The following is a 24,287-nucleotide window of genomic DNA, read 5'->3' as shown; positions in this document are numbered from 1 at the left end:
TGAAATATAAATATCTACCTGTGTATTGTAAAAAAGTGATCATCTACTTAACCACTATCCAGCTCAAGAACTAGACCAGTTTATTTTTTCCCCATGAGGAATAATTTCTCCTGGTAGATACTTGGTTTTATTTATTTTTTTTCAAGTTAGTCATGAGTAAGCAGGAAGCAGTTCTTAAGTTTTTGCAGGCCCAGAATGTGTGTTCCTTTCAATTGGAATTATCAAAGGTACAATGTTAGTCTTTGCAGTCATTCTTAAAATTTGTTCTCATAGCTGGAAATCTAGTGTTTAGGTCTGGGTTTTCATCCTTAAAGCTTGAAATCTTTTTTTTTTTTGAATATTTTTATTACCTTTAAGTATTTGTACAAAATAGTTGCCATTGACCAAAGCAACTTATGAATACATAGCATCATGATCACTGTCACTGTTTTCAACATTCTTACCCAAATATGCAAATGTCAGTCAGAAAGCAGTTGGATTCTTTGAATGGCATCCATATCCTGGTATAGATTGGAAACCCTTGGTAAACCTTGAGATCTTCAGGTAATAATCAGTAATGAAAAAAATATGGCCTTCAGAAAATCAAGGTCGAAGTCAGGGCAGCCCTATGTCCTCTGCTTTTTTTTTTTTTAATTTAATTTTATTTTATTTGTGAACATACTGTACAGAGGGGTTAGAATTACATGGGCAGGGTATTGCGTACATTTCTTACCAAGCATTGCAGCCTTCTCCTTTGTTTACCCTTCACATCCCTTCCCAGCCTCCCCCTTCCCCTCCCCCAATCCCAATCCTTCTCCCCCCCCCCCCCCCCTCCCCAAAGCTTGAAATCTTCAGGCCAAGTATGTTCAGTTTGTGTCCTTTGGATGAAAGTGAAAAGGTTCTGATCCTGTGGATGATGGAAAAGTCCTCATGCTTGATCATTTTATTTTAACAGTTCTCATCTTCTCTCCACTACCAGGCTTCAGACGCAAAGTAGCCAGCAACCCAGGACTTTGTGCAGTAGATACAGGTCTTTTTGGAAATACCTGAACTTTCAGCTCAAGGCACCGTAGAGTATATAGGAAGAAAGATAGGAAGAAGTGTGTATGTTAAACCCTGTTTCCTTTAGTTTTAATCTGGTGTGATAAATTCTACCATGTATTATGAATAAAGTATTAGAGATAAAATGTTTTTATTTTATTTTAGTAAAGGATTCTCTTCAGTAATATTTCTATGATTAAAAAAAGAAAAGGCTGCTGGGGTAAGGGAACAATCAGTCCTGGAGCCTGGTCTGTGGCGGTACATTGGGGTGGGGGTGGGGGGGAAAACTGCTGCAGTAACCACAGTGGCCACAGTAGCCACAGAAGCCACAGTAGCCGTGAGGCTGACAAGAAACTGCTAAAGTTCCCGTGGAAGCAATGTAGAATTGGATATGAACATAATGAACAAAGAGGAGAAAAACCTATGTGGCTATTAAGGCCCTAATGCCATGTGTGTCAAATTGATATCATCTGATGGTCATGAATGTATTGTAAAAAGAGTGCCAAGGGGCTAGGACGTAGCTCAGTAGCAAAGCGCTTGCCTAGCAAGTGCAATGTCCTGGGTTTGATCCCCAGTGCCAAAAAAGAAAAGAAAAAAAAAAAAACAGTTAAAAAAAAACCAGGGGCTGGGAAGGTGGCTCAGGGGTAGAGCGCTTGCCTTGCATGCCTGAGGCCCTGGGTTCCATTCCTCAGCACCATATAAGCAAAAAGAAAAAAGCCAGAAGTGGTGCTGTGGCTCAAGAACGCTAGCCTTGAGCTGAAAAGCTGAGGGACAGCACCCAGGCCCAGAGTTCAGGCCCCCCAACCGGACCTCCCCCCCCAAAAAAACAAACAAACCAAACAACAACAATAATAAAGCCTTGGCTGGGCACCAGTGGCTCACACCTGCAATCCTAGCTACTCAAGAGGCTGAGATCTGAGGATTACAGTTCAAAGCCAGCCTGGGCAGGAAAGTCTGTGAGACCCTTTTCTCCAATAAATCACTAGAAAACCAGAAGTGGCCCTGTGGCTTAAATGGTAGAGCATTGGCCTTGAGCTGAAGAGCTGAGGAACAGCACCCAAGCCCAGAGTTCAAGCCCCATGACTGACAAAAAAAAATGAGGCCCTAGGTTTGATTCCTCAGCACCACATAAGCAGAAAAGGCTTGAAGTGGTGCTGTGGCTCAAGTGTTAGAGCACTTACCTTGAGCCTATAATCCCAGCTACTCTGGAGGCTAAAGTCTAAAGTTTGTGCAGTGAAAAGCCAGCAGGAGCAGCAAAGTCTGTGAGACTGCTATTAACCAGTGGAAAGCCAGGAGTAGAGCTGTGGCTGAAGTGGTAGAATGTTAACCATCAGCAAAAGAGCTAAGGGACAGTGCCCAGAGTTGTGCCTAGTACTGGCACAAAATAAAAATGAGGGAAAAAAGTATGCATGGTATTTTGCCTGCAAGGTTTGTTACACTATCAGGTTCACCAAGATTTCCCAATTCCCAATTGTACCTGAAATAGCACTGGAACATCTGATGATTATTAAGTAAAATAAATTGTTTCTACATTTTTAAATACAGGAACATTTAAACTTCCTACTGTTAAGTGAAATAAATGACAATAAGTAAGGAAATTACATTCCTTACATCAGATATAAGCAAATAAGGTAAGTGGGCACAATCAGATATGTCTACAGATCCCAAAAGCAATGAATGCTAAAGGGCTTAGAAAGATTCGTTTGGTTTTTTTTTTGTAGTAGTTTCTATGGTTATGAGATTTGGTTAATGGGGCTTCAGATTCAGTTTGGTAGATTGAGGGCTTAGGGATGTGGCTCAGTAGTAAAGAATCTACCTAGCCTAGCATATGTATAGCCCTGGGTTTGGTTTCACAGTGCAAAAAATAATTGTTTTGGTAGCTTAAGCCAGTATCTCCTGAAACACTGTGCATCAGGATGACAGCAGATACCTGTAATAAACAACTTGAAAACTTATTTTGGCTTTCTACTTCAGAGGTTTTAGTTCGGCGTCATTTAACGCCTGTTACTTTTGAGCCAGTGGCAAGGCAGAACATTGTGGCAAGATGTGTGTGACAGAGAAAAAAAGCCCCTCGTCTTATGGTGTTAAGGAAGCAGACAGAAAAGAGGGGCATATATCCCATTATACCATTGAAGGACACTCAATTTGATGACTTAATTACCTTCTGCTGGCTCCACATCCTAAAGTTTCTACCACCTCCCAATAATGCCACAGATGCCAGCCAAGCATGTGAGACTTTTGGGGGGCACTCTAGACCAACAGTATAATACATGCCATGTAATAATGGTGAACATGAGAAGAAGAAACAGCTAAGTGAACAATGTCAGCAATGTTTTAGAGGATGAAAACCAAATAGGGAAAACTGACTTATAGTGGTCTTTAATTGGGTCTAGGGTGAAAACTGGGAAGAATTAGAGAGTTTATCCCCCAGAATCCCTCAGAAAGGCTCCACATTAGAGGCTTTGAGCAGAGAATAAGCTTCAAAATGAAGGACAGGTTGAAAGTCTGAAAAAGAAACTAGAACTTCACTCCTAAGTAGCCAGATTAAATCCTTTCCAGAGACTAGAATTTTTTTCCCTCTGGAGAAATTGAAATAAATGACAGGTTCTGGCTTTGGAAATGCCAGAGAAAATAGAAAAGTGTGAAATGATCGAATGAAAGGACAGGAATTTAGTGAAATTCTGCATACGAAAGAGTGGAGCCCTGTATTCTTCACCACTGTTTCAAGGATAGCCAGGAAAATAGCAGGCAGGACATCAAAGGCCTATTCTGTGGGTAAGATGAGCAGCCTTAAAGGAAAGACCTATGGATACTGACATTGGATGTGCTATCATGGGAGGAAAAAGGCTAACTGCTATTCCTTCCTAAATTGAAACCATTAGTCAACAAACCAACCTCCATACTTCTCTCTTCCCTCATGAAGTTGAAAGTTGAAACAGAATTTGTGTCTTGTTTGTAAAATAAAAATAAATAGCAAATGGTTAGGAAACATGAAGGAAGCCTTCAACAAGAAAGAGTAAAAAGAAGAAGAAGAGAGAAAAGAAATTGTGGAGAAAGCAAAAGTGCAAGAAGGGGAAAATGATAAAACAGCCAACATGCCTACAACTAATATGTAAATAGATGCGAAAATATTCCTTCTATAAAATAGTAACAGAGACCATAATATCATAATAAGGGAATACAAAACATCATAGCAATTAAAATGGTAGCTTATACCTTTCATAGGAACAGAATCAGGAAGGTTGTGAGTTCAGTGCCAGCCCAGGCAAAGTTAGTAAAATCCTACCTCAGATAAGTAAATAATTTCTTTTAATGTCTGGGGCCATACCTCAAATGGTAGAACTCTTGCCTAGCAAAGTGGAGGCCCTGGGCTCAATCCCCAGTACTGTTAAATATAAAATGAAAAGGGAGGAAGGGAGGAAAATAGTTCATTGCACAGGCTAGGAAATAAAGTAAAAATCAGAAACAAAGATGGAAAATAGGACAAAAAAAATAGAACTAAAGGATTAACAGGTATATTATCATAATAGTAAAAATTCCAAAGACTGCAGAGGAAAGGGGGAGAAATTACCAAAGAAACAATACACGAAAATTTCCAAGAACTCTGACATTAATTTGAGGATTAGTCACAAAAGACAAGCAATGTAGAACGCTTGTCCTATAAAATTTCATATGCTAAGGAAAACGTAAATGTGCTAAATCTTACAGAAAAGATGGGTCACATGCAAAAAGATTGGAAAGTAGAATGTTATTAAATTTCTAAGCAACATTGGAATTCTAAGATTAATGGATTCATTCCTTCAGAATACAGAGGGAATTTTTTTTCAATCTTTAATATTGAACTATTGTGTGGGAGAAAGAACAAAGACATTATAAAGGCATGAAAGATCTAAAACTTTATTCTCTATGCATCATTTCAAATGAAGCTATTGGATGCCATTAAAAAAAAATCACAACATGGGCATAAACCAACAAAGAACAGTACATGGAATTCCAGAAACAGGTAGTCAGACCCAGGAAAAATGAAACAAAATTCTAGAATAACAGTAAATAGAAACGTGTAATAGTCTCAGAGAGAAGTCTGTCCAGATAAGAATAGGAGGCAGGATGACTCCAGGAAGGGTAACTTAAAAGAAGTTTCCAAGTATAAAAAAATAGAGTAGATAATTCCATACCTTTAACAGAGTGTAAAATAGTCTCTTCCTGGCAAGCTCAAGGCCCTGACTTCAACCCCTCATACAGCCAGCCCCCAAAAAGAAAAAAAAAATACTTCTTCAAAGGGATTTTCTAGTCCATTTGAGATGAATTATGAATTCATAAAAACCTGGCAAATGGGGAAAAGAAATTGCCCAAGAAAAGAAACAGAATGCAAGTTTCTCAGCAGATGATATATACATATACATAGGTCATAATCACATTAGTGTGCCAGTTAGCTTGTAAAAAAATCTATGCTGTTGTAATAAACAGTTCCCTTCCTCCAACCCCCAGGTTGTGACTTAAGAAAGTAATGTATTTTTTTTTATCTCGTGTCAGTTCATAGTAAAGGACTCACATATGTTTGGATGTCTGTTCTACATAGCTATTCAGGAGCTAAGATTCTTCATCTTACTTCCCTGCTATCCTTACTTAAGTCATTGACTTAAATGCCTATACTTAAAACCTGGTCAGTAAGCTCATAAGAATAGAAAAGAAAAAAATGGGGTAAAGAATTGAGATCTAAGCTTGGAAATAACATATATCACTTTCCTGCATTCAGATGGCAAACATGTAATCACGTGATCACACCTAGGGGAAGTATTCAGAACATTTAACAACTGGTAGCCCAGCCATTGACAAGTCAGAACACAGGTCTTCTGCCCTGGGAAGCAAGTCCTGAAGGCTCTTGCAGTATCAGATGTTAACCATTTCTTTTCTGGATTATATGGATTGGTAAATTGGAAGATCTAGAAGAGGAATTGGGAAAGGCTTATTGTAAGTTACTTACCAGCTGCTTTGGAAATATTTTAATAACAATTGGTATATTACTACCAAAAACTTCACAGGAAATATTGACCCTGGCTTATACCTGATTGCAATGGAGACTGGGAAAAAATTAATATGATTATTTTAGATTAATAAGCTGGTTTATAGTGATACATTTATAAACATATTAATTTCTAAAATTAACTCAGAACATATTTATGGATATAAAATTAAATGTCAGAAGAAATAGCTAAAATGTTTCTGTGTTAGTTGTTTTTGAAGGTGAGTGGAGAGTGAGGCACAAGGTGTTACTATTTAAAAAATTTAAGCCTAGTAGTACACTTCGGATTTTTTAATAATTTTGATCTGTTATTTAGGTAAAAATAAAATTAGGGAGAGAAAAGTAATTCAGTGTAATAAGTGGGCCAGAGAAGATTTACATGTCTCAGATCCTCAGAACTACGCATATTAAAAGAAACCTTATAGCTTTGAAGTTAGAATTCTCCCTCCCAACTATGATTCCAGCACTCATTCTGTCTCAGAATCTTTGGAGGAGCTTTTTGCAACTTCAAATTACTGCCTTGTCCCAAAGCTCTGACTTACTTGGCTTTGGTAGGTCCCAGGAAATCAGTCATTTTAAAAAGCTCCTAGATGCTCCTGATACAGTACAGGCTAGCTCTCCTGGCTAAGTAGTATTTAAATGTCTTTGTTTCTGCTTCCTAAATATCTTTTGCATTCTTCCCACCTTGTCCTTACTGTTTCTGTATCTAGTCAGATCTTCTCCACCCTCAGGTGTGAACTGATGCGCCTTTCAGGTCAGGAGAATAGGAGGAAACAAGGGAGAAGTCATTTAAATGACCATGAAATAATGTTAATGCCTGTCAGAGAGCTAGTATTTCTTTTTGTTTTGCAGAAACCACTTAAATTTGATGACCTTATCTTGAATTTCCTATGGGGTAATTTTAGAGCTCAAGTTCAAGTGAATTTGAACTTAATAACATTTTGTTTTATTGCTGCCTCTTCAGGCACATCATCTGTACCATCAGATTCCCCTCCAGTTATTCTGCCTCTCTTTGGTTTTCCTCCTGACTTTCCCAGTTAGTGGTATTCACCACTAGCAGCATTTGCAGTTTTTAACTAAGATCACCAGCAGTTCTTATAGCTCATTAGTTTCTCTGTTAAAGAATTCTTAGACAAGTGCATAGCAAGCAAGAGATGGGAAAATATAAGAACTATAGTGGATCCTTGGTATCTATAGGTATATATTTCTAAGGGGACTGCAATGGAGGAAAATCTACAAATACCCAGGAAGTATATGTTTGGTTCTGTACCAAAATGTCTTATTTTTCCCTTAATACAGCCAACTTCTGCTAAAAATACACTTCCTATCAAAAAAATCTGAAATTTTCATTTTATCATTTAAGTTTAGGCATATTAAGTTTTACCATTCTTTGAGGGAGGCTTATTTTCACAAAATTAAGGGCAAGGAACACCCCAGCTAATCACACAGCAATCTAAGCATGACGAAATGCATATGGGCACTTAAATTTTTGGTTTTGAACTGGGCACCAGTGACTCACGCCTGTAATCCTAGCTACTCAGGAGGCTGAGATCTGCGAATCGAGGGTCAAAGCCAGTCCTAGCAAGAAAGTCTATAACTCTCTTTATCTCCAGTTAACCACCAGAAAACCAGAAGTGGTGGTGTGGCTCAAGTGGTAGAGTGCTAACCTTGAGCTGCAGGCCCCAGAGTTCAAGACCCACGACCAAAAAAATTTTTTTTTTGTTTTTTGTTTTGGAAACCTCTTGATTTTTTAAAGATTACTATTGCTATTTTTTTACCACACTTGGTCAAAATCATGTGAGTTAAATCTGTGAGTAAGGAGGGGGCTTACTGTATATTTCCCTAGATTATTGGACTTCGAACCTCAGAGATTTTATATACAAGAAAGAAGGAAAGTTGGTTGCATAAATGAGATAAATACTTCAGGTATCAGAGGAAACCTTCTTTAAATAAAAAAATTGAACTAGACTTTTTTCAAAACAAGTTTCAGATAAAATGTCCTTATTATCTTTCCAAAGTTCCATTCTCTGCTTCTGTAGAGTCATCTGCCCTCAGGAATCAGATATTTAAGTGATCTGCTCAAAGTCAGTTCACCTTGAGCCAGGTGTGCTAAGACTGGACTCTAGCATTCTGGCTGGTTTTTGGAGGCTTGCTATATATATATATATATTTTTTTTATTTATTTATTAGCAATTTTATTTATTGTGATAAGTGATTACATAAATTTCACAAATTTCACAGTATTGTGAGATAGTGATACTTAAATTACAAACACATTCTAAACTTCATGAGGCAAATTGTCTTTATTATGGTCTATAAAGTTTATGAGTTCTATGAGCTTTGACAGTTATTTCTTCCACATTGGGTGAGGTGATATGTACATTTCTTTTCTTTTGCTTAGTGTCAGCTTTTCCCTCTTTCCTACTCATTCCCTCCCTCCCATTGCTGTCATTGAGTTGCTTAGTTCACTTTTATCAATGACCAGTGCAGCTGATGGGTCCTGCTGTTGTATGTTTTCCCGTTTCCCTCTGTTTCTGTGTCCTCCTCCTAGTTTCCCTTTGATGTGCACATATAACATATATACCATATATGTGGTCAGCAGCGTGGGGTCATTTAGTAATGATTAGACCAGATGAATGGAGGTCCTTTGTTTCTCGAGTCTTGTTTACTTTGTCATGTATATTTATAAATGTATATATTTATATACATTTAAACAACTGAGCCCAGGGTGTGATCTGTTTTTGAGACAGTCTGGACTCAAACTTAGATTTTCTCTCAGCTCCCCAAGTATGGACTATTGGTATGTGCTACCATGTTCAGCATAGAGTATGAATGATCTTTACAGTGAGAGATTGGCCTATCTCATTAAGTCTTAGAGTTTGCTCAGTTGATTTAAGACCTTAGTGCTTCACACACATGATGATGCACATCAGTCACTGGGAATAGCATTACTTTGCAGGTTCTGATTCAGTTGTTCTCAAAAAGAGCTGCCATGTTCCTAGGGGCCACTGCTAGCCTGCAGACTACACTTAGAGAAACAAAGTCTGACTAATAGTTGGTTCTCAATGGTTGCATGTTAGAATCATTTGAGAGCTTAAAAAAATACTGGTGTATGAAATCAATCTATAATGATGGTGATTTAATTGTTCTAGGGTGGGGCTTAGTAATAATGTGTATATAGACAGATATGATTGACACGTTGATATATCAGATTTGATCTTAGCTTGCAAATAAGGTTAAGAACCATGGCTACAAGCCAGGCACACTTTCACTGTGACTCATAGGTAAACATCTTCATGTGTTGATTTTGTAGCAATCTAGGAAGCACTTTAGATAATTTTTCTGATGTTAGTATACCTGTTTAGTAGATATAGCCCATGGAGAAAGGGTTTCTTTTTATTTCTAGAGTCCCAGAGATGAGATACAGGTGACTATCAGGAGAACACAGGAAGAAAAAATATCTTTTCATAAAGAATTTAGGTATCATCCAATAGAGGAAATGATGACTGAATGAGAATTTGATCGCTTTTTATTCTTCTGGGTTTTTTTTGTTTGTTTTTTTGAATGAGAGATCAATGTGGATTCTTTCTGGATTATCGAGAAGTTCTATACATTTATTCTTTAATATTCTGCATATACTTATATAGAAAGATATTACAAAGTTCTCTGTAGCTTTTCCTTTGCCAATAATCTAGAAAAATTTAGTGTCTTTAAAAAATAACTTGAATAATTTAGCGTTGATCTTATGATTAATTATTTGATCTGCTCAAAAAACATAGGTCTGACTTCAAATGTTATTTTAATATTATTACAAAGGTGATTTTAGAAGCAGAGAAAATGTTTCATATATGTTAGAATTACATTATAACTTCTTAGAGACAATAAACTATGAAGTCAGAAGATTGAGTAAATTCTCCCCTCTATCTTCCCACTATTCAGTCTTAAAATAGGCCTTTGATTTATTTCCTTAAGATCATTTTGTCTACTTCATAGCCACTGATTTGAATCAGAGGCTCATTATTTGTTATTTATGTTAATTTCCACAGGGACCCTTCCTACCACCATCTTGCCCCTTAGAATTCTTGTGTCAGGTCCTATCTTGTGAAAATAAGTCTATGGCCTCTCCATGCCCTCCTTTTCAGAAAGAAAAGTCCAAATTACAGAGTGTCATTTAGAGCCTTTGGCCCTGGCCTTACTCCTTCTCTGTCTTCATCACTGGTCATATGTCACGTAGCACTTTGTTCATTTCTGAGCTGAAACTGAGGATTGGGCAAATGATATTGGAGAGTTGAAAGAGAAAGATGATGAGACATGGAAGAACAGGGTAGGAGTGGAGGAAGGGTAGAGGACTCCACAGAAGTACTGGGCATTCAGTCTCTGAGTTGAGTGATCACAGGTTTACAGTTTGAGCAGCTGACCTGTGACTGCAGAGGGACAGGTATGAGGGAGGTGGAACCTTGTATTCTTCCATCACCTAACTAGGACATCCTATGTGTCATATATGCTGGGACCTCCACCTGAAGTACTTTATCGATAATCTTCTTTACCTTTTAAGACCCCACATGGCACTTTTTTCTTCTCATTTTTCTCTCATAGGATTTGGTCTTCTCCCTCCACTGTCTCCACTGTTCCAATAAACAGTTACAATTAGTGCACTTACTGTTCTGCAACAAGTATCTCTCCTAGATTGTATACTCAGTCAGGTTAAAGATATGATCTTTGAAATCTCAATTTATATTAGGAAGCCTGATACATAGTAAATACATGCGAGAAATATGGAGTACACTAATAAGCAATTTATCAGTGTATTGTTGTGAATCTTCACTTGCTGGGTTAGAGCGTTCAAAATGAATTCTGTGTAGTAATAAATAACAAAAAAATTAGGTTGTTTCCATTTTTATACTGATATACTCTTAACAAGATGTCAAGTTAATAATAAGATTGTTTCAGCTATGCACGTATATGTATATATACAGATACATAGACATGTATCTGTACATATATGTATATATCCATCCATGCATGTATATGAATATATATATATATATATATATATATATATATATATATATAGTTACCCATCTACATAAAAAATGGAATGGAGCTGGGAACTGATGGCTCAGGCCTGTAATCCTAGCTACTCACTGCTCAGGGAACTGAGATCTGAGGATCACGGTTCAAAGGTGTGGCCCAAATGGTAGAGCACTAGCCTTGAGTAAAAAAGCTGAGGGGACAGGCCCTGAGTTCAAGCCTTAGGACCAGAAAAAAAAAGGAAGGTAAAATGATCAAAGACTCTTCATAATCCTTAATTATTTGTAGTAACAAACTTCATAGAGGCATGCAGAATGCACATGATTTATAATCTCTCAGATGGGCCTACCTGACTAGGAGGACACAGATGAAAGCCTGAAGAAACACACAGACCAGTAGAGAATACATTCTCAAGTTGCGTTGAATGTACAACTTAACTATAAAAGTGTCATTTGAAAGCTTTCCTTCAGTCATATGGAAGCACATGGAAATTTTAACTGATGAAACATGTCATATAGTTTAAAAAACGTGATAGCCTATTCAGGCTACTATAACAAAATGTCATAACTGGAGAGACTGTATGCAACAGAAATTTATTTCTCATACTTCTGGAGACTGACAAGGCCAAGACTGTGGCATGGACAAATTGGTCTGATAAGCACTTTCTGGTTTCTGGAATTCACAAGAAGGAACTAGTTGGCTCTTCTGGTTCTCTTCCATAAAAGGAACCAAAGGCTTCTTCTGATAACATCATGTTGGAAGTGAAGATTCTACTGTATGAGGCAGGGCACAGTGGTTCGTACTTGTAATCCCAGTTATTTGGGAGGCAGAGGTCAGGATGATTGCAGTTTGGGCCAGACTGGGCAAAAAGACAAATTGCATCTCAGCAAATAATCCTGGTGTGATGATTCATTACTCATAATTCCAGCTACACAGGAGGCCATAGATAGGAGCATTGCAGTCCAAGGCCAGCCTTAAACAAAAATATGAGACCCTATCCAAAGAATAACTGAAGCAAAACAAAACAAAACAAAAATACAAGGTATGGCTCATATAGTAAGTAGATTGTCTGCCTACCAAGCATAAAGCCTGAGTTCAAACCCCAGCTGTAAAAATAAATTTAAAAAATAATTTTACATTATTCTTTAGGAATGAGGAGACGTGTGACTTGTGTCCTGGTTGTGATGTTTTACTAAAGGTTTGTGATGTCAGACTGTCTGCCCCACATCTCTAAGCTTTCCATTCTCTGTGTATAAAATGTGAGATTTGTTCTAAATTACTACCAAGGTCATTCTGAATCATCTCTGATTCTAGAAAGTTATGAGACATAGCCTGTAACCATGGTGAGGGAAGTTGATTGGTAGCCCTAAAAATAGACTTATTTTGTCCTTCTGTGTAACAGTGATGCTTTCTCATTGAGAAAGCCACTGTGTGTATATTGCCTTAATAAACCAATTTTGTGATTTTTTTTTTTGAGATGCCAGCTGCTCACAAGTGAATAGAAGACTGTCTTAAGAAATACCCAACACATGTTTTAAATGTGGATCTGAATGATTGTGCTGTTTTTCATTCCTGTTGTAGGTATTTCAAAAAAACCCAGAAGGTGGTGATTTGGTAAATTTAGAAAGTATTTCACTTCAGGTCCTGCTGTCTTTTGTGTTTGTGTGAGAGCCTCATTCAAAATAACTTATTTATCTTCTCTTAAAATATGCTTCCCTTTATTTTTGCCTTTCTGCTGGCAACAAATCCGTATCTGCAAATATAGGTTTTTGTCAAGATCCTTGTGTCGGTAGTTATTGTTTTCCATCCAGACACCCTCACATTTTACCCATTAAGCCTTTTGATTTCATGATGTATTGTGTCATAAACTTGTCTATTGTGCAGCTATGTCCTAAACGACCCTCTGAAGTCACTCTGAGGATACAAGATGTATGGCAATGCTGTTTGGTGATTGTTCCCTACCCAGAATGTTCCATCTGAAGTGAAACATCTTGCTGTAGTTGAGACAAGCCTTGCAGCTGGTAAGCAATGTTTCCCGGTATGTGAGCATTTGCACTTGATCCAGCCCTTTGAAGTAGAGAATCATCTCATTAAACAAACATTTTAATGCCTACAGAAGTAGCAGAAATACAGTTTTCACTCTCTTTATTGTGCAATAATTGATAGCTAGAATGTCACATCACTGGGAGGTTAGATAGTTACTTACTGTCTCTGAGCTTCAGTTTTCTCCTCCATAAATTTGGATTTTCTTTCCAAAATAGTTTTATTTATGGATTTTATTTCTAAAATAAAATTTTGGCTCCAAAATACACTCATATTTCTTCTTTCCTCCATCTCTCTCTATTGCTTATTTCCTTTTTTGTCTCTTCTTTTTTTTCTCTCCTTTTTTCTCCCTCCTCCCCCCTTTAATTCCTTTCTTTCTCTAGCCTTAAATCTGTTGATATCAATCAGTGTGTCTTAAGTTTAAATTTATAATTAGTCTAATTTCTTATGGTACTTCCTTAAATTAATATGTGTACAATTGTGTGTGTGATGTTTGTTGCATTTGTGAGAGAGAGAGAAAAAAGGAAGAGACAGACAGACAGACAGACAGACACAGAGAGAGGTCAAAGATGATTTACAGGGTCAGGCCTGATAACTGAAAGGATGAGTTGCTAATCAGCTAAGATACAGAAGGCTACAAATGGAGATACCTGTGGTAGAAGAGTTAGAGGTCAGTTTGGAAATATTGTGTATAAGATGTGTTTTCTGGTAGATATCACCTGTAGATGCAGAATGTAGTAGGCAGGCCTGGCACTGGTGGCTCATGCCTGTAATCCTAGGTACTCAGGAGTCTGAGATCTGAGAATCATCATTCCAATCCAATTTGGGCTTGAGACTCTCATCTCTAATTAACCACTTAAAAACTGGAAGTGGCACTATAACTCAAATAGTAGGGTGCTAGCCTTGAGCATAGAGAGGCTTGAGGACAATGCCCAGGTTCAAGTCCCACAGCTGAAAAAAAAAAGGATGTAGTTGGCAGAAGAGTGGCCTCCAAAGATGTCCGCATCCTAGTCCCCATAACCTATCATCTTACCTGGCCCGAGGGACTTGACAAATGAGGTGAAGTTAACCTTGAGGTGGCAAAAATTTCCCCAATTACCTGAATGACCTTAGCCTATTTGCATGAATCCCTACAACTAGAGTATCTTTCCTACGGTGGTCTGAGCAGACTGTGACCATGGAAAGAATGGCCAGAGAGATGTAACATTGTGATTTTGAAGATGGAAGAAGGATTTCATGGGCCAAGGAATGTAGATATGCCTGGCAAAAAGAAGGTAGGCATGGCAAGGACATGATTTTTCTCCTAAAGCCTCAAGAATAGGATACAGTCCTCCCAGTAGCACCTTGACTTTTAGCCCAAGGAAATTTATATCTAACCTACAGAACTATAAGATAATAAATTTGTGTTATCTTAAGCCACTGAGTCTGTGGTCATTTGTTACAGCAGACGTGGGAAGGGGGAATATAGAGAGCAAACAATTGTATAAAATAATCTGGAGGTAAGGAGAGAAAGTTCTGGAATTTGAAAACATTGAGGCAGCATTTAAATGCAGGGACTAAATGAGATCACCAGTAGCATGAGTAGAAATAAGAGCCAGAAGAGAACCAGGGATAGGGCCCTTGGCACCCAACATCAAGAGGCCAGGTGGAAAGAAGGAAACATTAAAGCATTTGGGACATTATAAATCAAAGGATGGAGGGACATGAAGGGGGGAGAGATTGATTCTAGTGGCACATAAAGCTTATCAAGGGAGAGAGGGTGGTTGTATGTGAAGATATCATGAAAAGTAAGGTGATGCTAAGGAAAATAATTTGCTGCTATCAGAAAAGCAAAGTCCTTTATTTTTAAGACAGAATTAGGATATGTGTGTAAGCTAATGGGAATTATCCACTAGATAGCATAAGTTGATAAAAGACAAAGTAGAGACTTTCTTGGGAAATATCTTTGGAGATGTGTGGAGCATGAGTAGGGTCATCTGACAGGAGAGTGCATAGTTTATTATGACAGCCATTGAGAGAACTGAGGGGATAATGTGGGTAGGTGGAGTGGAAGGAGATGGGGATGAATCACTGGAAGACAAGCTACAGCCTCTCTCCTAAAGAGACACAGTCTGTTCTGGAAGTGGAAATTTCCAGGTACTTTATACCCTATCCAGGAAATAGAAGCACACATTTTATTTTTTTAATGATACTAAGGGTTGAATTCATCATATTCGAAGAACTCTTCAGCTCTCATTCAAGGACCCCTCCTCCCTTCCCCAGTCCTTTTGCTTTTAGTTTGTTTCAGATAGTATGTCATGTTAAATTTTCCTGGGACATTTTTGCCAGGATTACAGGTGTGCACCACCATTCCTGGCTTTACTTCTTCTTTTAAATAAGAGAAATTAGATATGTTTCTTTTAGAAGTTGGCGTATCAATGGTCTGATTGTGTGATTCTGAGTGACAAGTCATCCTACAATTTAGTAACTTAAAAAAATGATCATTTGTTATCTCCTACAGTTTCTTGAGTTGAGAATTTGGCATCCTCTGGATTGTGTGGCCATTCTTAAATAAGCATCCACAGTGTAGGTTCAGAGCTGGGAGCTGGGATCATCTGAAGATTGGTGCTAATCTGAGACATCCAGGTTTCTGGCCATGGCCCTCTCCATGAGTATTACTTCACAAGGATGGCTGCAGCAGTATAAAGCTGTAAGCAATGAGAGCTCCACGGGCAGTGTCTTTGTGACAGTGAGTGCTGAGGTTCACGGAGGGCTCATCATATACAGGCATCATGCAAAGGCAGTGTGGATAGTCTAGTCTTTAACCTCTGGCAGGTGTGATTTGTAAGATAGCCTGTTTTTACAATGAACTAATGGAGATTCAGGGAGATTAAAGGCTGGCATAAGTCCACAAGGGCTTCTGAATTTATTGATGAAAGGACTAACGTGTAGCAGGTGATAGAGAACATTGCACACAGAGAAGTGTAACCATAGTTCTCTACTGCTCCTCTGCCATGCATACTAGGGCAGCTTTTATACACACACACACACACACACACACACACACACACACACACACACACACACACACAGAGCTTCCTTTCCCCTCCCTACAATATCAACATATTGTTTGTTTAATTATATTTCAATGATGTCTTTCCTACTTCTTTTTTGAGCTGAAAGCATAAATCATTTTACTTCTACTTTCAGTGTGTGGATTAATCTGGAAACTGTTAGGAAAAGCCACCTAGGCTGATTTTAAGACTTTGGAGATAATAAACTATTCGTTTTTTAGAAACTTTGATATAAAAGGACCCATGTAGCTGGGTGCTGGTGACTCTTGCCTAATCCTAGCTACTCAGGAGGCTGAGATCTGAGGATCATGGTTCAAAGCCAGCTCAGGCAGGAAAGTCCATGAAATTCTTATCTCTAGTAAACTACTTAGCAAAAGCTGGAAGTGGTGCTGTGGCTCAAGTGGTAGAACGCTAGCTTTGAGCACAAAGAGGCTGAGGGACAATACCCTGGTCTTGAGTTCAAGCCCCAGGACTGGCAATACATAAATAAATAAAGTGTCATATTTATTTTTACTAGTGAATACAATTTTTTTGTAGCCAGATGTAGAAACATTATTCTCTTTGCCTAGATTCATTATTCCATTTAGGAAAGAGTTCTAGGTACTTCTGCAGATTAACAATGGATTCATTCAATAAATGTTTATTCACTAAGTTCTAGACACTGAGGGAATGACTCTATGTCAGTGAACATATAGACAGAAACTATCTGCTCTCACAGAGCTTACACCCTCAGGGGTCAATAGTAAATAAACAGCATGTGTAACAACATATAAATACTGTGGGAAGATACCTATCCTGAGGATGGATCTAACAGGAATGTTAGATCATGTCATTCTACTCAGTCATGTTCCCATGGCTTCTCCTCTACTACTAGTGGAAACCTTGAAGGTCCTATATAATCTAGTCCCTCTCTCATCCTTAGCCACACCTCCTCCTGGCTGGAAAAACCTTGGGCATCAGCCTTGTTCCTACTCATGGCATTCTCCTTTCTCGTTACATAATCTTCAGATCTCTGAAAGACTGGCTTCTGATCCCTCCTTGCAGAGCCCTATAACCCTTTTTGGTCTTTCTCAGATGCATCTTCTCTCTAGTGCCTCTTCTGATGAGCTTATCTTAAATTTCAGTCACCCTACTTACCTTACTCTCAGCACCCCTATTCTCAGGGAAGTGACAGCTTAGCCGAAGAGTAACTGGAAGCTCTGTTGGGAAGAACTTTGGGCAGAGCAGAATATTACTAGCTTCTCACCAGGAAGCAGGGCGGTGTGCTGCCTCTGGCTTTCATTTGCTGGGAAAGTTCTCTATAAAGGTTCTGCCCAGTGGAAATGCCATGGGAATCTCCCTGACTTCTGCATTAGCATTGATTCAACCTTGAGCTTACTTTGTGGGAATTCCCAGCATGGTATTTGTTTGTCCTTGTCATACTGCAGGCTTGCTTGTGTGGATTGGATGTAGTTTCTTGGTATAATAGACCCTCTTTCAGATGGCTGAGTCTGCTCCATGATTTTGGGTTGGGTATTGTTTAGGCTTTCAGTCTGCTTCTCTCCTTTAGGAAGGCCACTCTTGTTTTCTTCCTAAGATGTTTCTCTCTTTCCTCATCTTCTGTAGTTACCTCATCTGTCTTCTCAGCTTTCAGTTTCACTGGCTGTGCTGACCTTTTTATGTATTTTTTGTTTTGTTCAGAAACAGAAACTGCATCTCATACATAATTGGCTGGTATCTGCCTCTTTCCCTTGTTTTTTTGGCTGGTCGTGGGGCCTGAACTCTGGGCCTGGGCGCTGTCCCTCAGCTCTTCAGCTCAAGGCTAGTGCTCTACCACTTGAACCAAAGTGCTACTTCCAGCTTTTTCTGCTTATGTGGTGCTGAGGAATCGAACCCAGAGGCTCATGCATACAAGGCAAGCACTCTACCACTGAGCCACTTTCCCAGGCCCCTCAGTCCCATTTTATTGGATCTTTAACTTCTTTTTCTGGCTCTATCACTTCTTGGTCTTGCAACATCAAAAGAAAGCCCCTGCTTCCACAGGTAAAGTTCCACAGTATGGGGACTTTGCGGCATTAATAAACGAAATGTAAAATATGCTTGTCATAGGTTGGGTTTCCTGGGGAAACGATTCTGAGATAATATTCTATGTGCAAGAAGGATGTCAAGGAAACCTAGGGGGACACAAGAGAAGTTGAGCGGTGGGGTCAGCCCCATGAGAAGCTCTGGAGCCTGAACAGACCTTTAGAATTGTCTTAACATTAGCTGAGATAGTCAGGTCTTTATTCCCCAGCCTCTCAGTCATTGCATGCTGACTGCCTTGAAAAAATGACCTCAGGCAAAGAGGATTTCGGTAGCTGACATTATTACTGCAGAGGCCAGAGTTATCCTAGCAAGGACAAGAAAGTATTGCTGGAGGTATGTCTAGGCAATGCCTTCAGCATCTTATGTGTATGTAGTTGTTAATTCACCACTCATTCCAAGACTTAATGTGGAAGAACCTTTGAGAGTTTTGGATTTTATTGAAAGGAGGGATGGAGAGAGGAAAGGAAAAGAAAGAGTACTACATTTCTATGCACTATTACTGGAGGTTTTGTGAATAGAGCTCAGTCTTTCAGAAACTCCAGCCACATTGCTACACATTTTAGGGGTGTCCTACCCAAAGGGCAAGAAAACTAGGACCTCATCTCATCCACTGCTCATTTACATGTTCACCTCACTCTGTGAGTGGGCTCAACCTGCTCCCAGAGTTCAGGTAAAAGTCACAAGTGGCTAAGAAAGCTGCCTCTCAGCATTGAGAGGTGAGCCATTGAAGGAACACAGAGAGGGGAATGCCAGCATCTGCTTCAAGGGACTGCCCCAAATTAAACCTGGGTATCCTGAGTTTACTGGCTTAGGGTTTTCTGGCCAAGGTTCTTTACATCAGTTATTGAACCTCACCCTATTCTTAGCCCCAAATATTTCTACTTAGAGTAGAAGTACAGGCAGAGTAGAAGAGGTGGTCCTTTGTGGGAAGGGCCATGCATACATATATACCTGGAAGAAGAAGAGATTTAGTGGGCATTGGCCACAGCAAGTTCAGATGATGCCACTAAGAGCTATACATAACATATGTCAGTGTGGAGGCGCTGCTGTAAAGGGTTGGTATGGAAGAAAAAGTGTTTCTTGTGTCTGTTTTTCTTCTCCATTGAGTCTTGCTAGGCATCTATGGCTCATGCCTGTAATAGTAGCTACTGGGGAGGCTGAGATGAGGAGGATTATAGCTTGAGGTTAACCAAGTAAGATTCCTCAACCAGTAGCTGGACATAGTAGCCGGCACCTGTCATCCCATTTCCATAGGAGGCTAAGACTAAGAGGATCACAATTCCAGTTCAGCCTAGGCGGAAAAGGTTACAAGATTTTTCTCAACAGAGCCAATGCAAAATAAGATGAGGTGTAGCTTAGCAGAAGAGCACCTGCCTAGCAATTGGGAAAATTTAAGTTCGAACCCCAGTAATACCAAATAAAAATTATTAACTTACATTAGTTTCACAGGGATAAAGGTTTCACTGCTACATCTCTGCATATGTTCACACTGTATTCCCATCAGTCTTTCTCCCTCTATCATGTTAAAAAAATTTTTAAGAGATTTAATTTTGAAGCTGAGAATAGTGGAACATATCTATAATCCCAGCTACTAGAGAAGTAGAAAGAGGAGATAAAGAAAGTGGATTGCAATTTGAGGCTAACCTGGGCAAAAAAATGACAGACCTTACCTGAAAATGTTTTTAAAACACAAAGGGCTAGGGGTATAGCTCAAGTGATTAAGGGCCAGACTAGCAAGGACAAGTCCCTTAGTTCAAACCCCAGTTTTGCAAACATAAGAGATTGTGTATAGAATAGATTCTTGGTAGAAATTGAAACAAGATTGGCATCGGCTGACTAGTTTTTCATCCTATTTCCACCACCTACTGATCATTGAACAGTGGGCAAATCAAAACTTGTGTTTCTCCTCCATGGAATGGGTAGGTAGTAAAACCTAATTCAGCAGAGTTTCAGAACACTTTCTGAAGTCATTGATGTAAAAACATTTAATCCAGAGCTTCCATGTAGGAGTTTGATACACAGTTATCGTGGGGATTATTGTTGATAGAGAAGAATGGAGGTGGTTAGACAAGGGAATGATTGGCTTGGGTGAGCAGGAGATTCATGAAAAAAAAAGAAATGCTTGAAGAGCAGCTTCTCAGAGACTGAGAAGTGATGAGGAAGGCATGTACAGTTGTAAAGGGCTGCCCACCCAGATCAAATTCTCATGGGAGCCTGACTCCCATCAAGCAGACGCTTATGGGGAATCCCAATATGTAAAATGTATAGCTAGACCTACTGATTGAAAGTGAGGTGGGCAGCCACGTTCCTCTCCTCTCCTTTAACCACCTACAGTCTCAGAGAACTCTGAGAAACCCCAGATTGCAAGAACCAAAACAATTTCTATAGAAGGATGTTTTAAAAAGACTACTGTAACACCTCATTTGTTCTGAATTGAGTTAGCTTTCCAGAAGACAGTTGTTTTGTGGTTGTTGTTTTTTTTTTAAAAGAAAATTCATCTCGGCTAAAATGTTGCTTAAGTATAAATTTTTGTTTAAGCTTACTTTTTTGCCTTCTTAACAAGGCTGAGTGAAAACTTTTAATCTATTCTTATTGATTTTTTTATTATACTACTGAGCATTTAGTTATGGTTATATGCTTTAATGTGGTGTTTTCTAACCTCAGAGGTTCTGGAGAATTAGAATGGTTGATACTCACTGTACTTAAGGACTTGTTAGGTATAACATGGGGCACTTTCTAGATACAGGAGCCAGGCTATTCATGCTGTATCCTTGCATCTTACTAGCATCGTGACATTGGGCAAGAGTACTTACCCTCTCTGTTTAGTGATATTTTTTTTAAAGTAATGACATATAGTCATTACTTAGAATAATACCTGCATATAAAAATGGTAAATATATTGATGATGGTGTAATTAATGGTGGTGGCAGTTAATGGTAATATATCTGTTTGTTATAGGTTAGTTTTTCTGTCTTCCTTAATATAACGTAATGATTAAACTTGTGAGCTGTGAAGCAAAATAATCTGGATTTAATACCCACTACCATGTATCTGACTCCTTAGAATTCTTTGAAAAGTTTGTTTTTTGTTACTTTATTGGCTTCAGTTGATAGAGGTTATTAACTTATTGATTCTAAATATGATGTGTTTCAGTGGGCTTCTTAATGTTGAGACAAAGCATGGAGAGATTAGCCATGTCTGCTATATCATGTAATACTTAATATCAAACTGTGATTCAAAACTTCTAGATGCATATATGTTGAAGGAATTATGTCATTCTTTGCTGAAAAGGTTGACATGATTAGTGTTCATACAAGCAGATTATTTTCAAAGGGAGAAAAACAGTAAAGAAATCTGTTGGTGGAAATGATTAAACACAGATTAGGCAGCAGATTTTCTGGTACAGGAGAATAGAGACCAACCATGTTTTAAAAAAATAGGCAAGAAAGCAAACAACAACAAAAATCCAAAACCCAGTGATTTCACAGAATTGTTGGGGGGAAGAGAGGATGGATATTCAGCCTACAAGCTAGCACTAAAGCAAGCATTTTAAGGGTAATTTAGGTCTTGCCCCTATCAAAAGTAGCCTACTGTGAGAGTTTTGTGTAGCCTGGGTTTTGTTGCATATTTAAATGTTTAGGAAATTTATCTGTCCCTGGGAATGAGGCACAAGGATGATTGTTATCTTGGAACATTTTTAGACAGGACTAGCCAACGATCACATAATTCTTTAGGGCAGTATGTCTTTGTATAACTCACTATTGTCTGTTCACTGAGACCTACTTCTGTAATTTGTAGGTATGAAATTTGGAAATGATTCATCTGTGATGGAGAAGATACTCCCCAAAAGTTATAGTTTTATTGCCTTATAGGACACCAACTGATTTTATTTTATAGCTAAATTAGCAATATAATTTCACTATTTTGGCTTTCATCGATTGTATGCTTGTCATTGCTGTGCACCACTGAACCAAATGGGTCATCTTTCTAGATTCTTCATTAATTAACCAAATAAAATTTTAACATATATTCAATATATATTTGTGTAAAAGTCATTTTTTTATTTTGTAAAACTATTGTTTATTTATTTTTTCCTACTTTCTCTAACATGCTTTGTTTGCATTGTTTGATTTTGAAATTGAAATAAGTCTTATTTTAATGTAGGCATTCTGTAAACATCAGTATAGGTAGCTAAAAGTTTTAACCTGATTATTTTAGGTTGCTTATTTTTTGAGAACATAATGATTTCAGTAAGATACACATTTCTGAAAGAGTGCTATGTCAGTGTTAGCTAGTGTAACTCTTTTGTTTGGTTCTCATAATGTGCTTGTACAGTTATGTGGTGGTTACTTTTGTGCTAGTCAACTGGATTGAATTTGAAGGTACTTAGTGGATTAGTAAAGCATACCTGTGATTGTGTCTATGTGGGCATTTCCAGAGATTATTAACTAAGGGGGAAGACCCACCCAGAATGTGCATGTACCATCCAATAGACTGTAAGCCAAGATAGAAAAAAAAGAAAGCCAACAGGAATCAGCATTTTTTTGCTTCCTGGCTACCATGTTAACCACTTTCCAAAATGAGTCCTTTCTCCTTTAAGTTGCTTATGTGAGATATTTCATCACAGCAACTGCCCAAAAGTCTTAATAGCAAAAATTAGTATAGAGCAGTGGAGGCACTGTTGTGAGTAGACCTGACCATGTGGTTGATAAGCCTTAGGAACTGATTTTCATTTCAGGTGGCATGTGGAAAAGTGAGGGAAGCAGGCTAGAAAGCCCTTGATGCTATAAGTAAAGCTTATTGGGCAATTCCTGTAGATGACATTGCCTGCAGGAATTCAGAGACTAAGTGCTTAGCTCATGAGGTTTCACTTGGGAACAAGGACTTTATTAGGAACTGGACTAACAGTCCTTCATGTTACATTCTGACAAAGAGTTTGCCTATGTTTTGACTTTGTCTTCAAACTTTGAGAGACGCTGAATTCAAAAGCAATGGAAGAATTAACTTGGCAGAGAAAACTTGAAGACCACATAGTATTCAGGCTGTGGTATTTGATATTTCTAACTGCTTTAAGCCAGGTTTATAATGAGATTCAGGAGCAAAAAGAATTTTTTAAAGTAAAAAGCAGAGTAGAATGACTTGCAAAATGTGCAGTTTAGCCAGAAAAGTAGCAAGGTGGAAATTGTGGATGTGGAGTTGTTAAAAAGCTTAACACCTTAAAAAGAAGCTGAGAACCATGCTCTAGGACCCAGAAAAGAAATCTTGAGAGCATCTTGGGAATTGGCCAGACTCTTCCTATCCGGGGCTCCAGAATATAACATTGTAAACTCTTCTGAAAGGCCTTCCTGGATGTGGCGCTGTGGCTCAAGTGTAGAGTGTTAGCCTTGAGCTGAAGAACTGAGGGACAGCGCCCAGGCCCAGAGTTCAAGCCCCACGACTGACAAAAAAATAAAAAATAAAAAAAAAAGGCCTTCCTTTGAGAAGAAGGAGTTGCTGAGAGATTCTGCTCCCTTACAGCCATCTTAAGGAACTATTTTCTGGGTTTAATTGCTCAGGTGCTCACAGGCCACTGCAGCCATGATCCAAGTGGGCCTGTATTCCACTTGAGCTGGTTTCAGAATTTGGTGTCACTCATTTGGTGCTGGTTTTGCTGATTGGCAGAAATTAGGAGTTAAAGGGCCATGGAGGGTTCCACCAAGAGTTCAAAGGAAGACCTGGGATGACACACAATGTGTAGCCAGGTCAAATTCTTTGCAAAGAGGCTCCAAGAAGGCAATGTATAAAAAACTGAGAGAGTGAAGCCTAAGATGCAGTGAACCCCAGCATGTTGGGAGATGGCAGGAATGTGAAATACCTGCTTAGGGGAAAAACACAGTCAATGAGTAAAGCCATTGAGCCTCTTGGGAGCTGCAAACAGCCAGATCATAGGGGCAGTGCTTCCCGGAACAGTTGGAGCTCACATCATGTCACCACAGAGTGCCCTTGGATGCTGGATATGGAATTACAGGATTTAACATTTGGGTTTCAGTTGTGCTTTGATTTGATCCTCCCTT

At 38.7% G+C, this 24,287-nt stretch overlaps 1 protein-coding gene across 3 annotated transcripts in view; it reads left to right on the top strand.

Moving 5' to 3' along the window:
- Pcgf5 (polycomb group ring finger 5) overlaps positions 1 to 24,287 on the top strand; it is a 95,997-nt gene that overhangs the window by 6,466 nt on the left and 65,244 nt on the right. Inside the window, exon 2 of one of the 3 annotated variants that reach the window (XM_042689350.1) lies at positions 12,959 to 13,095. The exons of the other annotated variants lie outside the window; for them this stretch is intronic. The gene's annotated coding sequence lies outside the window, so the exon portion shown is untranslated. The remainder of the gene's footprint in view (positions 1 to 12,958; positions 13,096 to 24,287) is intronic. 3 annotated transcript variants of the gene reach the window in all.

Source organism: Dipodomys spectabilis, unplaced genomic scaffold, assembly GCF_019054845.1.
Source record: "Dipodomys spectabilis isolate Male_0828 unplaced genomic scaffold, ASM1905484v1 ptg000125l, whole genome shotgun sequence".
In the NCBI taxonomy this organism is placed as follows: Eukaryota; Metazoa; Chordata; class Mammalia; order Rodentia; family Heteromyidae; genus Dipodomys; species Dipodomys spectabilis.
The sequence above is the reverse complement of the archived record's forward strand: the minus strand, read 5'-3'. Positions and strand labels throughout refer to the sequence as shown.